Source organism: Varanus komodoensis, unplaced genomic scaffold (assembly GCF_004798865.1).
Source record: "Varanus komodoensis strain SLA01 unplaced genomic scaffold, ASM479886v1 scaffold25, whole genome shotgun sequence".
NCBI lineage: Eukaryota > Metazoa > Chordata > Lepidosauria > Squamata > Varanidae > Varanus > Varanus komodoensis.
Window position 1 is genome coordinate 12,576,186 of NW_025335661.1, and position 16,177 is coordinate 12,592,362.

Sequence of the window (16,177 nt, forward strand, 5' to 3'; positions counted from 1 at the left end):
TTTGTATTTTCCCAGACTTCTGCCATTCAGAAAGCATGCTCGGATTTCTCTAGAAATTTCTTCCCCACAACACTTCAATCTACAGTCTACATCATTAGAACAGCCCTCTGCAGACAGTTATTAAGGACCTATTTTTCAGATGGGTAATTGAAGCCAACAATTGGTGGCGGAGGGGATGCTTTGTGATTGAAACACAAGCCAGAAATCCCAACATAAATAAGTTTATATTGATGTTACACACGCACACATACACTTGAAGACCAGCTATACATTCATAGCTGAGGTGGGATTTTAAAGAATGTTAGCTAACTGTCTCTACTATAGCATATGGTCAAAACCTCACAGACTTTTCTCTTTCTAAATTCTATGTCAGAAAACACATTTTTATCTTTGTACAGCACCAGGATGATGATGATGATGATGATGATGATGATGATGATGATGATGATTGCTAAAGAAACCCTGAAGATATAGTTCTTGGCACCAGGTGATGAGTCCCAACTTTCTTGGAGACACACTAGTATGGTATGAAAAAAAACAATCTGTGCTTAAAAATATAAGCTTTCACACTGGATGCATGAACTATCCCGCATGGTGAAGATGTCGAAGACCCTATGCTGTGAAGATCCATATTTCTTCCTAATATATGGGTAGGGGCCACATCTCAAGGGAGATCTGAGGTAGCCAGATTCTTGGATGCACCAAGTGCTGCTGCTGGTAGGCAGAGCAGGCTCCGGGTTTGGGTGGGCACTTGTATGTAAGTGATCCCTACAGAGAGAATTCGAGGCCAGCAGGAGCAATGTTCCAGTCACCAGCAGGCTGCAGGCAGCTCCAGGTCATTGTGGGAAAATCATAGAATCATACAGCTGGAAGGGGCCTAGTAGGCCATCAGGTCCAACCACCTGCTCAGTGCAGGACTCAAGACATCCATTCAGAGTTCAGCCCAGCCCAAACCTGCTTAGCTTCCAAAATTAGGCAGGATCAGGCAAGAGAAACCTCAACAGATAACAGCAGTTGGGCTTGGTAGGATGCCGTGGGCTGCAGGCTGTCCAAGGATGCCATGTTTTGACCTGACCTGTACATGGGAACAGAAGTCACCTCATTTGTATTGTTCAGAAGGCATGGTTGGTTCCACCCATGAGCCCTGAATGAATGGGCAATGGAAAGGGAGACACATACTGTGTTCTCCTATAGTTCAGCTCCAGATTTAATCCAGAAAAGCAAAGAGCAAAAATGTGGGAAACATAACTGCCAGGACATAGAGCCATGAGGAAGGGAAGAAAGTCCATATGTAGAATTCCAGTTCTACAAATCATAATGACTGCAGATGTTTTGAGTGTCTGTGCCGTCTACTCTTAGATGCTAAATACTGAATGGCAGCTTCACACCTTACAATTCCTTGCTTTTAAAGCAGATCATACATGGACAAATCTGTCAGTTTTGCTTTCTGCTGAATTGTTTTTTTAAACTCACATACTTTCTGTCCTGAATATGTTAGATATTGCAAATTTCTGTATTTTTAATCAAAATTAATTGGAACATACTTTTGCACCATGCAGGTTCAAAAGGTACAGCTAGTTGCAGCATTGTACCTACTTGCATACAGTTATTTAAACATGAGGAACCTGTTAGAATAAAGAAACGGTTACTCTTTCAGCACTAATATGGCTGAATACACAAGAATTCAAACACAGACCTATATGAATTAAGCACTCAGAGCTGGGGCTGGATAGATGAATTTGACATTTTTTATTTCTGCCACATTCCATTTGTTTGGTTGTTTGCTTTAATTTCATGTTCTTTATATCTTAAATATAGAGGAATCTACAAACTTTGATAAATTGTCATTCAAAAGAACTGAAACAAAATCTGTAAATCAGATTTAGAAGTCCTCCAAATAGAGGGCAAAACTGTCTAGTTTTTATCTAGTTCCGTTCCCGCCTACCAAGGAATATTTAATCACCCATAGATAGAACAGTTCTGTGTAAACACCTGGATTTTACATTTTCCAAGTTTGGGGAACCAATCATGGTTTGTTCTCCTCAGCAGCACCTGGAGAGTTTTCGTTTGAAGCTGGTATCATCCAAATACAGCTTCATTTGAATGTCTGCAGCTTCTTTCTACTTTCTATCTTAAGACTGTAACCAAATGCAGACTCCATGGCTTTGCCATAAGTCTTTTTCCAGCTCGTTTTGTTACTGCTTTGCCTACTATCTTTGCTGCTGAAGTTCTGCGGAACTTGAAAGCTTGCACTGTATTTTGAGGCCTTTGAGTTGGCCTAATAAAAGTATTATACCATTATTGATTTTAACATTTTTAATTTGAAATATTTTTGACCAGTGGGGGTGCCTTCAATTTCTATCATCCTGTTTATGAAACATGTTTACAATTTAATGAATCTAATTGGAAAGTTATTTTAAACCTACATACATTCACTATTCATTAGTAAAAAATTAATGGGTAATATGTGGGTGATCATTTGTCAGACTCATTATTTTCAATCTTCATCTGTAATTTGCCTTTAGTCATTCCCAGTTTCAATATTTAAGGAACTATATTCTTGTAGTTTGTGTAAGTGGGACTGCAAAATGATAAATGGCAAAGGGTTTAATTATCAATGGCAAATGAACTAAGTACATTAGTCAAAATAATTAAGACTGTTTTAGGGTGTACAACATTGTTCAATATTCATCATAGGCAATGAACGCTCTAATAATTGTAATATGACAAAGTGGTTGCAGTATTGATTTGCACAGTAAAAACCACCAAAGAACTTGCCGTATCAAAAACTAAGTGTCAAAACACACATAACACAGAATTCTCATACGCTGTTCTCCTACAGCCCAACTGTATACCAGTATACTCAAAGGTAAGAGCCCTTGATTCTGGTGGGCCTTACTTCCAAGCAAGCATGCATAGAAGTGCAGCCTTTAAGCTCCCAGTCTTGACGGTCTTATGAGCATCCAATGTAGAGCAGAAAATGTGGTGCAGGTGCCCTCTACCTCCCTTCTCTGCATTTCAGCTAGACAGCCATTATGGCCATCAAGTTGAGTCATCTTGGAGCAGGAGGGAAGGAAGGAAGCTGGAATAGTTTGTATCATGAACCCTCCAGACTGCTCCCTTCCACATCCCCTAGAGCACCCCCTTTACCCTCTTTCTGAGGTTGACATCCCACTCAGAGCATCTGGTCCAGTTCTTCCCCTGCCTCCTGAGATGGGGGGAACAGCCCAGGTTCAGACTTCTGTCTTCAGGTAGATTGAATCCCCATTATCCTACGGTCCCGGAAATGGTGTGTGCTTGTCCTAGAATCACTCCCAAAATGAGTTTAAACTGCACATGCTCAGAATATTTCTTTTTATCAAGTCAGTCAACAGGTGTGTGGGAGGCTAGCTCTAAGCAGTTTTAAAGCATAAAATGTCAGAAAGCGCAAGAAAAGCACTATTAGCTGTGTGCTTTACATCTAAAATAATACATTTAGCTATTGAAAGGGGGAGGGAAAATAAAACCGTTAAGTGCAAGATTTAAAATTACTTGCATCACTGCAAGACGACCATTCACCAGCATTGTGCAACAAGTGTGGCTTGGCTCTGACAGATTCATTTTTATACCATAATTTACCTGTCTTTACAATGCCCAAGATTCTCAGATTTTTTTTTGATGGGTTTTTTATTATTACTCTAACTGCAAAAGGTAAAAAGGTAAAGGTTTTCCCTTGACATTAAGGCCAGTTATACCTGACTCTAGGGGGCGGTGCTCATCTCTGTTTCCTAGCCGAGGGAGCCAGCATTTGTCCGCAGACAGTCTCCGTGGTCATGTGGCTGGCATGACTAAACACCGAAGTGCACAGAATGCTGTTACAAGCCCACCGAAGTGGTACTTTTTCATCTACTTGCATTTGCATGCTTTCGAACTGCAAGGTTGGCAGGAGCTGGGACAGAGTAACAGGAGCTCACCCTGTTGTGCAGATTCAAACTGGCGACCTTTTGATCAACCAGCCCAGCAGCACAGCGGTTTAAACCACTGTGCCACCTGCAGTATTAGCCGCTAAATGCTGTAGCTAATTTATTGTTATTACATACATTGTTGTAATGTAATTTTTCTATTTAAAATAGTCAAAGTGGCTCAAAAGAAATAAAAAAAATATTGTAAGATCACTATAGTCAGGGACTGATATGAATTAAGCTAAAATTAAGTAAAAGAAGTTAGAAACTCTAAAATGCAGAGTGCCATAAAAAAACTTAAGACACAATCCTGTGCATACTTAGATAGAAAAAAAGTACTACAAATCCCAACATTCCCTATCCAGCTTGCAGGACTTGCAAGACTTCATTTCTGTCAAATATGCACATGCTTAACCACTCGATGCTTTGGAGATCACAAAGGTCTTTACCTGTCATCAGAATGATAAAAGCATCAGTGCTTTCCTCCTCTGTCTGGGGAAGCTGTTGCATGGAGAAGGCAGAACCACCAAGGGCCAGGTCCTCCCTGTGTGACTCACACCTGACCTCTGCTTGAGCAGCCACCTGGAGGAGTGGGGCAGGTAACTCCTTGGATGTTTCTGTCTAATCAGCCTATTATTTTTCTTTCTGTTAGTTCCCTCTTTGGCTTCCTTCTATGACCATAACAAGGGAGTCATTAACAAGCCTCCATGCTGATTCTGCATCTCTTAATCCTTTTTACCTTTCTGCTTCAGGCATTTCCTAATATCCTTACTTTTTATCATTTTTTAAAGTATTACGTCTTAGTAAAGTTCCCTCACAAAGGTGTCACTCTCATATCTAAAGATAGAAAGGTCGTAGTTAACAAGAAGTGGAGCTATACTTACATTCTAACCAAACTGTTATTGAGAAAGAAGTAAACATACAGACAGAGAGAGACTGAAAGCAGTGTATTTTTCAAAGCCATCTAACAACCAGTTCTATATCTCAGAAAACTATTCTTCGTAATTGCAGAATTTGCCAGCATATAAGACCAGGTCCATTTGCTCCAGCCCTATCAGATGTTGTTGTTGTTTTAATTATGCTATAAATGACATTATGTTGTCCTGTTATCCATGTACAGTTTATAGTCATTTGGAACAGTTAGCCTTTCAGATTTTCAGCTGAATTGTTGAGACTGTGCTGCTAATGGCTTTGCCTGTTATATCTCAGAGAAAAAGCGAGAGCTACGTGCGCACAACTCGTTAGGTGTGCAATGCATGAGCACATTAATAAATTTACATGCAACCCAGTCTTGTTCATATTGACTAAGAAAATAGCCCACAGAATGGAACTTCCCATATGTTGATTTTTAAAGATTTAAATAAAAATAACTCACAAGGAAGCATTACCACCAGTCAGAGTGAACCATAGGCATGTCTATGCAGGAAAAAGTACCACTGAATTCAAACAGATGCAGTCCAAGGCATGTGTGCATAGCAGTGAAGTCTTTAAAAGGCAAGGATGGCATAAACTGATTGAGTTAGAGGTGTCTTGGTGGAGGATTTAATAAAATGTTTTATTTCTGAACAGGTGGCCTTTAGGCCTAGCCTACCGGTAGATAATATACAGATTTTTGGAGTGCCTCTGTTGAAGCATATATGTAATTATTTTAATAATATTTATTTATTTCATTTTATACCACTCAATAGCCAAATGGCTATCTGGGCAGTTTACAAAGTTAAAAGGACATAAAAATAGAAACAGAAAAAAATCCAGTCACAGTAAAATGATAAAACAATAGCCCAGTAGAATGACTATAATAACATCCTCTGTTAGCACACAGGCACAGTATTATCTAATAAAAAGTTAACTATTAAAATACCTGGTAAGTAAAAATATTTTTACCTGGCATGAAAAGAAAGAAGGGTAGCCTGTAGACATACCTCTCCGGAGCTCGTTCCAAGCTAGGGGGCTACAACCAAAAAGGCCCTTCCCCTGGTCAGGAGGTTCCCTGAGAAGGACCTGCAAGATGATCTAAGGTACATAGCTACATACAGGGGAAGTTGATCCTTCAGATAACCTGGGATAATAGTAGCACCGTATGTTATATGCCAATATATAGAGATATATCATATATCTGGAAGGAGTGCTATGGATCTTTTAAAATTTTTATTCACTGAGTCTAATGTTTCAGTTCTTTTTTTTTCTTCTGTAAGAGTGTGGTTTGGTTGTTTTTGTATTGCATAATTTAAAAAAATACAAATTAAGAGATACCATGCTCCAGTACTGTTTGAAACCACCCTCTGTGGTGCTCCGGATGCTGTTTAGCAGCTCCCATCATGCTGTTCCTTTGGCATTGTTGGCTAGGGCTAATGGGAGTCACAGTCCCACACCCAAAAGACCTTGCGTTGTTCACCCTTGTGTATGAAACCCTCTAGATATGCTGAGCATTCACATTCACAGGGCATCAGACTGCTCTAGGCAATTGTTAAGATGTGTATTTTTCTGTACATACTCCAGATCTCCGAGCTGAAAGCAAGTGCTTCTGGCCTGCACCATTATGGGTGACGTGCTCAACAGTAACCGGACTACCACATGCACAATGAGAAAGTGAGATGCAGCACCAAAGAGGAGAATGCTTTTCCGCAGGGGACGGGTTACATTCCTTTTACATCTCTCATATGCCCTCGGCTGATCTTCATGGCATCCCCGTGAAATAAGTTGTAGGCTGAGACACTATAATAGCTCCATGATCAGCCACTGACATTGGAAGCCTAATATAAGGGACCAGATCAACTGCAGCAGTCTCTCTGCCCAGTTGCAGCCCAAGCAGGAGGAAACGGTTTAAAAGCAGCAGAGAGAAATTTGGTGAGGGGTCCATTTTGTTCCTTCCCCCCACATTGTCTTTATCTATCCTCTCTCTCTCTCTCTCTCTCCATCTCTCTCTCTCTCTCTCTCTCTGTGTGTGTGTGTGAGAGAGAGAGAGAGAAAGAGAGAGAGATTATTTATGTTCATTTATTTATATAAATAATTATTTATATATTATTATTATTATTATTTAAAATAAAGGATTTATATAGGTAATTTAAATACTATTTTGTATATAAATGGGACAAGCACATGTTTTGCATGGTTGCCCTGAACATCTTGCCTAGTAGAAAGTCCAATAGTTGGGCACTTTCACTGCACTCCCTACCTGTCCAAAAACTAACTTTTCCGCTTTACCTCAGGAATAAAACTGGCTGTGAAGAGGCCCCTGCTACTGAGGTAGTCTGAAAAGTGAGACTGGGAACGAAGTTACATCAGTCAGGATAGAGACCGCATCCTGACGTTGCATCACTCTCATGTCAGTTACAACACACCACGTTGTGCAAAGTGACCATACAGAAATAGCCAGAATTTGGCTTTTCTGGGCCAGAGCTTTGGCTACCTGATGCAAAATGTTAATCACTTTTTTTTATTAGTTTAAGGTGCACACAGCCCAGGTTCTGCAATATAGACGCCAATTGTGCGAGATTCTTTAAAAAACCACTTAGAGGATCCATTATTATAAAAAGTCTGTATTTGCTCATTTTTTCTAATGGCCACTCAGTGTTTAAAGAGGAGAGCACAACACTTTGAAGAGTGCTTTAATGCAGTACCTCTCCTGGTTTTACAGAGCATTTGCTTCAGTAAAAAGCACATTACCCCTTAGAGCTCAAGATACTCTGAGCTCTAAGCATTTTTATAGCTCCCCTTTGCTGAACTCACAACTCGCAATTTAAACCCCAGGCCAGCCCTACTCCACTCCCAGGAAGAGGAGCTGGGCTGGGCTTTTGAGGAGCCAGCAGGATCTCCAGGAGCATGATCCTGTGAAGGGCACCAGCAGGACAGAAGTTTGGTCATGAGTGCAGGGCCCCACTCAGAAGAAAGGGACCCGGAAGGTCCTAGAGGGACCCTAAATGCCCAAGGCTGCCTTACCACAATTCTAAGTAAATGATGTAATGCACATTATCATCTATAAAAGGACCTGTTCCATAACGCCATTAAGACCAGAGTCTGTATTATGACACTTTTATGTAGAAGTAAAACACCAGTAAATTCAAGGGGAATTCCTATCTTAATAATTGCAGGCTTAAAAAACCCTTCTAAAATACATTTGCCTCTTGACGTTCTAGATGAACTGAACAGTCCATGTAGTTGTATCCCATAGTAGCTTTGTTTGTGCTAGTGAGAACATTTCTGTATGCACACGTTGGGGCACCCAATTTTTGCCTGTCTTTTTACCATTTCTTAAGCCTGGTGACATGCACCATTTTTCTGTTTTAACAGGAATCCTTCTTAATTGTTCAGCTATACCAGTAAGCAGTACCTAAGGCCAGGGACAAAATCCAGCTCTCTGAGGTTCTCAACATGGCTCTGCCCACCCCCTTTCCCCACAACTGTTGGTTGTGTGGTGGTTTTCTGCCTCTCATGCAGGATTCGCCCCAGTCTAAAAGCTTGACATGTCTTCCTAAAGCACAATATGCAGTTGTGGTGTTTTTAGTACATTTGGTCCCCTTTGGCCTTTGGCACTGCCCCTTTTGTCTTCAATCCTACAAATGATCTCAAAGAGCTCCTCCAAAATTGAAAGAAGGTCCACATCTTGATCCATTCATACAAACTGGGAGAATGCCAGTCTGTGCCTTCCTTTTTTAAAATGCCTCTCTTTGGTGGCAGCTGAAGTGTCCACCCTACATTAAGTGTCCATCCTACATGACTAGCATCCTTATGGTAGCATAGTGTATTGCTAGGTAAATACTCATCCTACCTAGGAAAGAATCCAGATTGGAAGAGCAATCTCTTCATATGCCATTTAAAGTCTGTCCACGTTTCAGCCTCCTCTGGCATTGCTGGTGTCATATATCTCAGATGCAAACTAGGTTTCTAACCTAATTAAAGTTGCTAGTTACTGATATGAAGAAAAGGATCTATGTCTGATAAAAGGAAGAAGCTGACTACTCCAACATGAAGCGCTGGTCCACTTGCTAGGCTAAACAATGCCTTATTGTTGTTCTTATTGCATTGCATTTATGGCCCATAATTTTCCTTTTGCAAAGAGCACAAGGCAGCTTACATAATCCTCCTCCACTCTATTTTTTTAAATCTTAACAACCCTGTGATTAGGTTGAAGATCCATGACTGGCCTAAAATGATCTGATGGGGTTCAGGACTGAGTGCAAACTTTAACCCAGATCTCCCAGGTCCCCAGTCCAGTACTCGTACCACTACACCACAGTATAAGCATAATATTCTTTTAGCCATATTAATGATGACTGTCATTACACCAGAAGTTAAAGTGTTAGCATTCTCATGTGTGTAATGTTGTTGTTGTTGTTAGTCGCAAAGTCGTGTCCGACCCAACACGACCCCATGGACAACATTCCTCCAGGCCTTCCTGTCCTCCACCATCTCCCAGAGTCCACCTGCCTCAGTGACTCCATCTAGCCACCTCATTCTCTGCCATCCCCTTCTTCTTTTGCCATCTATTGTTCCCAGCATTAGGCTCTTCTCCAGGGAGTCCTTCCTTCTCATTAGGTGGCCAAAGTATTTGAGTTTCATCTTCAGTATCTGGCCTTCTAAAGAGCAGTCAGGGTTGATCTCCTCTAGGACTGACCGGTTTGATCACTTTGCGGTCCAAGGGACTCGCAGGAGTTTCCTCCAGCACCACAATTCAAAGGCCTCAATCCTTTTGCGCTCAGCCTTCCTTATGGTCCAGCTTTCACAGCCATACATTGCAACTGGGAAAAACATAGCCTTGACTATACACACTTTTGTTGGCAGGGTGATGTCTCTGCTTTTTGGTATGCTGTCTAGATTTGCCATAGCTTTCCTCCCCAGGAACAAGCGTCTTTTAATTTCTTGGTTGCAGTCCCCGTCTGCAGTGATCTTAGAGCCCAGGAAAATAAAATCTGTCACTACCTCCATTTCTTCCCCATCTATTTGCCAGGAACTGAGAGGACCGGATGCCATGACCTTAGTTTTCTCAAGTACTTCCAAACTTAGATATAGGATAAAAGAGAAATAGCTAATTAATAAATGCTGAAAGGAATATATGTAAACATTAAGAGACTCTCAGCATTGCCTCCCTCGGAGTTTCTGTTTTCTGACTCTTGATCCACATATACTAAGCTCAGCATGTAAGCACGATATTCCCCGGTCTCTAGCATTCCCTGGAACAGGGCACACTAGGAAAACTTCAGCTCACTTCCAGCTGAAAGGAGTTTTAATGTTTAAAGCAGGTTAAGGGGGGTCTCCTCAAGGGCTAAAGAAAGATGAGCGGCATAAGCTACTGACATCGACAAACTAATGTTCTGCACTTAACATGGATTTCCATTTTGTCTTTGGGGGAGTACATATGAGGAAGAAAGCACAAAGCCACAAAATTTCACATGGGGTTTTCACTGTTTTGACCTCATCAGAACTTCACACAACCTGTATGGACAAAGATTAAAAAACCAGAAAATAAGTCTTTGCTTTCTTCTGCTGGCTTTTGTGTAGGAGTCTCTGCTTTGGAAGGATTGTTATATCTTTTCCAATATTCAAGCATGAAATAGATTAGAATAATAGCTCTTAGTGGTGTAACACAAAGAAGATATAACTTTTTTAGCATCAGTTGAGGGAGTTAAATAGCATTTAATTAAAACCACTTGCTGGGGAGCTTTATGGAGAAAAAAAAAGCCAGGAACAAAAAGATCCAGTTTGACCAAAGGACTAGGGGACATGGGTTTTCTCTGGAATACTGAGGATTCCAGAATGTTATTTCACCCTATGTAGCAACAGGGAGTTCATTATCTGGGTGTGGGTCAATGTACAAATGGGAGCTATCAGCAAGCTTGGAGGAATGCCAAGGTTTGTAGACGCAGAAGAAATGTTCAGGGGGTAAACAGCTTAAGTGGGGGGAGGCGAGAAATTTCCCAATAAGGACTGAGCAGTGCAGAATTCTGGCTGATCATTGTGGTGTGGAAATAGGGCATCAGTGAAAGAAGACATGGGATCCAGTGCTGTGGAAAGGGCTATGGTTCAGTGGCTGGCCTCTTGAGCAGGAGCAATCTGGACATCAAGGTTCTGAGGCAACTATTGCTTGTTGCTCCCAGCTTCTAAGGTCCAGCAAGGCGGGGTCATCAACAGGCGTCTGTCTTAGTCCACATGGCGAACTGGAGCCAGTAGCCTCTGTGGAGCGTGCAGTAATTTCCCAGCACTCCCTGTCATGTTGCTCTAGGCGAAAAGATACCATTTTTCCCAAGGGCAACGCCTGTTCTTCTGGCTCTGCGCTACCTTTTTGAACCAGAAAGAGAGAAATCTGTCATAAGAATTATGAACCATGGCTGCCAGTAACAAAAATGGATTGCATTCATTTGCTCGGAAATATAATGTTGTTATTTCCTGGGAAATTTGGCCTGTCTTTTTTCAGGCTCTCGTAGATTTTGTTCTGTCAAACGGGAGAGGAAATGAAACAAATATCTGTATCTTCCAACAGGCAGTTTCACTATTATGACTACAATATCCGTCCATTGAAATCGATGGTCATTTGCTGCATCATTTCAGGATTGTACTTCGAAGCTGCCATCTTAAACTTGCTAACTGAAAGTAACCTGCATGTCAATTAGCAGAACTAGTAAATGTAGTAAGGATTGGTGTGAGAAGTTAGCTCAAATATATACATGAAAGTGTGTGGGGATATGTGCTTAGAAGTGTGTATGCATCTACTCAAGTCTCAAAAGGCAAAACATTGGGTGAATCTATGACCTGCAAAACCAGAATCAACTAATCATCTTTGATCCATCGCACAGTTCACACAGGCTGTGAAAGTCCCCATGTTCTAGAACTCACTTTGTCATGGTATAGAGTTTGGATTACCTGAGTAAGCATTTTTTGTTTTCATGTTAAGGCAGAGTTTCGACAGCACCAAATGTAAGCCATCCAATAATATACACACAAATAAATGGCCCACAAATCATTTCACAAGTACTAATACACCTGTGTTTGCAGCATGCTTGTGAGAAAAATAGCCTACAAACCTGCAATCACACTATTGGCTCAGAAGTTCAACCAATATGTGAGATTGCGTCAGTTCTTTATCCCCTTTTTCCTCAGGCTTCCTTCTTCAGTACTTACCCCTCCTTTAGGTACCTCTTTCTCAGTCAGTTGCTTACTTTGCTCTTTTCTACCTTCTGCAGCTGCCTTGCTCTGGACCCCTTGGCTTTGTGCCCCTTGGATTTCTGCTCTTTCTGGTCTTCAACAAAACTATTTCTAGAACCCCCACAATCTTTGAATCTCAGTGAAAGCAATAGCCCCACCCCTTCCCCAGAGAAGCAGGGTTGCTGAGCAAGTATTCCATCCTGTTTCCTGGCAATTAGAGAGTTTCTGAGCATTCCATGCCACCGCACTAGCTAAAACCAACGAACTTATCAGTCCACGATCACAAGCATAATGCTGTAGAGATAGATTCATCATCATTTAAAGTCCATAAATGAAGGGACTAAATAAAATAGCACAACTGAAGTGCCCCATGGAAACTCTGCAGTCATCTATAGCTCTTAACTCTTTTGTGAGCCTGTATTGTAAAAGGCTGCAAAGAAACCTTTCACATTTGCCAGCTTCTTCACCTTTCATCATGCTATGATTCAGCACCACCTCACATGGAGGGTCTAAGACTTCAGTCCAAACTTAATAGCCTTGCTATGCTTTATGCTTCAGCACAAGATATGACATTTTCCTTAATCATTGACACATCTGCAGATAACAAATGCTGAGGGTGATAAAGTTTCCCAGCATGGGGGAGAGGAGAAAAATGGATTTTCTAATAGCAGTCTATTAAAATAACACATTTTGCTAGTTTGTGGGGGCAGTCATTTGTATGGTACTAGATTGATCTGTACCACAATTTATCACTTAAGCCAGACAAAAGTCTAGAGGGAAAACCTTAGAACTTACATTGCACCACTATATAAAATACTCATTAAATGTTGAGAGTGGAGCTTATATAACTGCACAGTGCATCTAGTTAGAACTGGAGCAACCCACGACACAGTTTAGGCCCCTTTCATCACACCTAAATGCATGGAAAATGGAGGGCATGTTTTGCATGTCAATTAGTAGCAGAAAGAGAAGCTGTGTTGCCTGACAGTAGGAGCCCCCCACATAGTATTTCAGTGCAAGAGGAAGGTTAAGTGAAACCCCACTTACTGAGCATAAGAACCAAAATGCTGCCTATGAACAGAGTCACTTTCTGAAAATCTCACCAAGACCACTTAAATATAACCACATACAATCAAGCATATTTCACTTATTCCAGAGTACACATTTGTAGCCCCAATTTGGATTCACTCCAGGAGGTTCAGTTAAGTTTCCCCACCCATCTGTTTTATGCCAAAATTCCACTGAACCCCAGAAGGCAGGTTATTTTTTTCCTTTCTTAACAACCCACCCTACTGGGGTGGGGGAGGAATTTTGGCCATCAGATAATCTCTTAATCACACTGGGAATGTTCTCTAAGTGGGATCCAGCATCTGTTGTATTTGCAATGCTATTAGATGCTCTGATGGCCATTGCATCAAAAAACTCTTTGCATCAAGAGTGGCTAATGATGCTTCCGGCCAATCACCAATGCAATATGGGCAATTTACACTCTTATCATCAGGACTGATGGTCAAAAAGAACCAGGAAAAACATCATCACCATCATCATCATCATCATCATCATCATCATATTGCTTTTACATTGCAACTTTTTTTTCTTTTGCAAGGAGCCCAAGGTAGATTACAAGTTTCTTATCCATTTTTAACTCACAAAAACAGCCCTGTGAAGTAGGTTAGGGTGATAGGTAGTGACTGGCCAAAGTGGGTTTAATGGCTGAGTGAGGACTAAAACCCAGATCTCCCGAGTCTCAGTCCAGCACTCCGAAACACTCCTATTCCCTGGCTCTCGGCATCAGTTTGTTCAGTCCAGAATGCTATATTTTATTTTGACCTCATAGATCCAATGAAAATGCCCTGTGCTGGCATGCAAAGTGCTTCATATGCTCAGTATTTGTTGTTAGGAACCTTGTGAAAAATATTTCTCATGGTCTGCAGCAGAATTTGACAGCATACAAACAGAATACATCAACACATTTTTTCATTGACCATTTTGAATTTCTTTCAATCAGAAAGGCTCACATAGTCATTTATTTATGTTAGAACAGAGCCAAAAGTTCTTAAATGGGACTCTTCCCATTAAATTGTGCCATGGAATGAGATTTGGCTGTAAGATTCTGTGGGGTTCTGACATTTGTGACAGCAGTGATTATGGGTAATATCTCTCTCTCTCTCTCTCTCTCTCTCTCTCTCTCTCTCTCTCTCTCTCTCTCTCTCTCTCTCTCTCTCTCTCCCTTTTGCTATTTTCTTCAAAAAAGTTTGACAGCTGCAGTTCTTAACAGCCACTATTTTCCCTGCTGAAAGCTCTGGGTTTAGCATTGTTCCAGGTCATTCTGGAGGAATGGTAGTCTGCACTGAGGACCACGAGCTCTTTTACCGAGTTCCCTAGAATGATACTTTTGCAATCACACACACACACAAAGCAAGGTGGGTCAAGGGAGAATGGCTGTCAGTCAACCAACAGATCTCTTCTCAACCTTCTCAAAGTTGTAGAAAAATGTATTGTGGAGGGGGAAAAATATATCACCGATATTAATTGAGAAATTTTACTTCTTACCACAAACCGAAATGATGATGATGATGATGATGATGATGATGATGATATACTATCCACATGAATTTCATGTTAAGAAATAGTGATTTTCATGACTCAATACAGCTTTGAAACTGGGCATTTTAATTCCACTCCAAACACATTGCTACATACCTGGACTATAAAGTATTGTTTATTACTGTTGTTATTCATTCACTTTGTTCCCCACATTTCTATCAAAAATAGCTCTCAAGGAAGCTAATGTTCAAAGAAGCTAAAAGAAGGCATAGAAATGTTATAATAATAGAAAAAAGGATAACACAATAATACTGCAAACACATTAGTAACACAATTAAAATATAACCCATCACAGTCATACTTTATCAGGGGTGACTGGAATAATCTGCCTATTTCCAGTCTGTGACAGCTTGCATGTTTTCAGTCACAAGGCCCTTCTATTCTATTTTTAGTTGTTATTATTTTTAAAGCACATGTACATTTATATTTAAATTTGAAGATGCATTTTTGTACACATTTCCCATACTTTTATGTATTTCTCTTAAAATGCAAATTTTTGTATGCATTGTGTGTATGCGCACACATGTACATCCACATGCACATCAAGAAATCCATGGTATATCTTGAGAAGTTTACAGTTCAAAAGATAATCACATTCCAGTTTATCTATTAGTGCAGGAAATGTGTATTAAGTCAGTTTACTTAAAAATGCAGGCCGGACAAATTACTGTATCATCCCTATTCATAAGTTAATATGGTGCTACACAGTTCCAACTTTTAAGATGTCCATGCCACAAGATTTAGAGGGAAGGGAGTTCTTTAACTGTGAATAGTTAAGTAGTTGTGGTCTTTGAGTATATGTTAATCGTATTTTTTCTGCTCAAAATAATACGCCGTCTTGTGCAAGTGAAAAGGTTTTGTGGGACTTAATCAAAGTTCCTGTACATTCATTCTCATGAGGAAAGGAATGTGCTTTCTTCCCATCAGTAAGATCCACATCAGCTCAAGTTGTCCTTATTACAAGGTTGGAAAGAAAATGAGCTTGCAGTTTGCATAGCTTAACTTAAATTGGGGTTCTAAGCCATGTAGAGACCCTCCACAGACAGTCGCCCTCCATGCACAGGGGGCAATGAGAATGGAACTAGAGGCAAAGCAGAGATAGCATGGTTGCCCCTCAGATTCCCCCTTGTATCTAGACCCTACCCCCCTTTCAACACCTGAACAGGGCTTCTCACTTTCAATCATCTCTGTAACTCTATTCAAGCATGATAACACATGTCTGCCAGCAGGCCCCCTTCCATCCTATCCTGCCCTCCCCATATTGAGGGCAGTTCAGCTGTCATTCCCTGAATTTGACTGCAAGTCTTAATGGACCAGGAATCCTGCTTTATCAGGGTTTCTGAATGACCAAGGAGTTCTACTCATGTACAGGCTAACATGGGCAGGGGGCCCATGACTTAGACGCGCACAGCATCCATCTCACTGCATCCCTCTCCAGAGATGCATCAGCAGAAAAACTTACTTAGGCTAATCTATCTTGATAGATGAAC

The 16,177-nt window shown here is 40.9% G+C and overlaps 1 protein-coding gene across 4 annotated transcripts in view; it reads left to right on the forward strand.

Moving 5' to 3' along the window:
• The window catches only part of AGTR1 (angiotensin II receptor type 1), a 48,003-nt gene that overhangs the window by 7,595 nt on the left and 24,231 nt on the right, over positions 1-16,177 (forward strand). Inside the window, exon 2 of one of the 4 annotated variants that reach the window (XM_044432830.1) lies at positions 399-525. The exons of 1 other annotated variant lie outside the window; for it this stretch is intronic. The gene's annotated coding sequence lies outside the window, so the exon portion shown is untranslated. Of the gene's footprint in view, positions 1-398; positions 526-3,918; positions 6,789-16,177 lie in introns of those variants that run through there. 2 more of the 4 variants (XM_044432832.1, XM_044432833.1) reach the window with 2 other exon arrangements.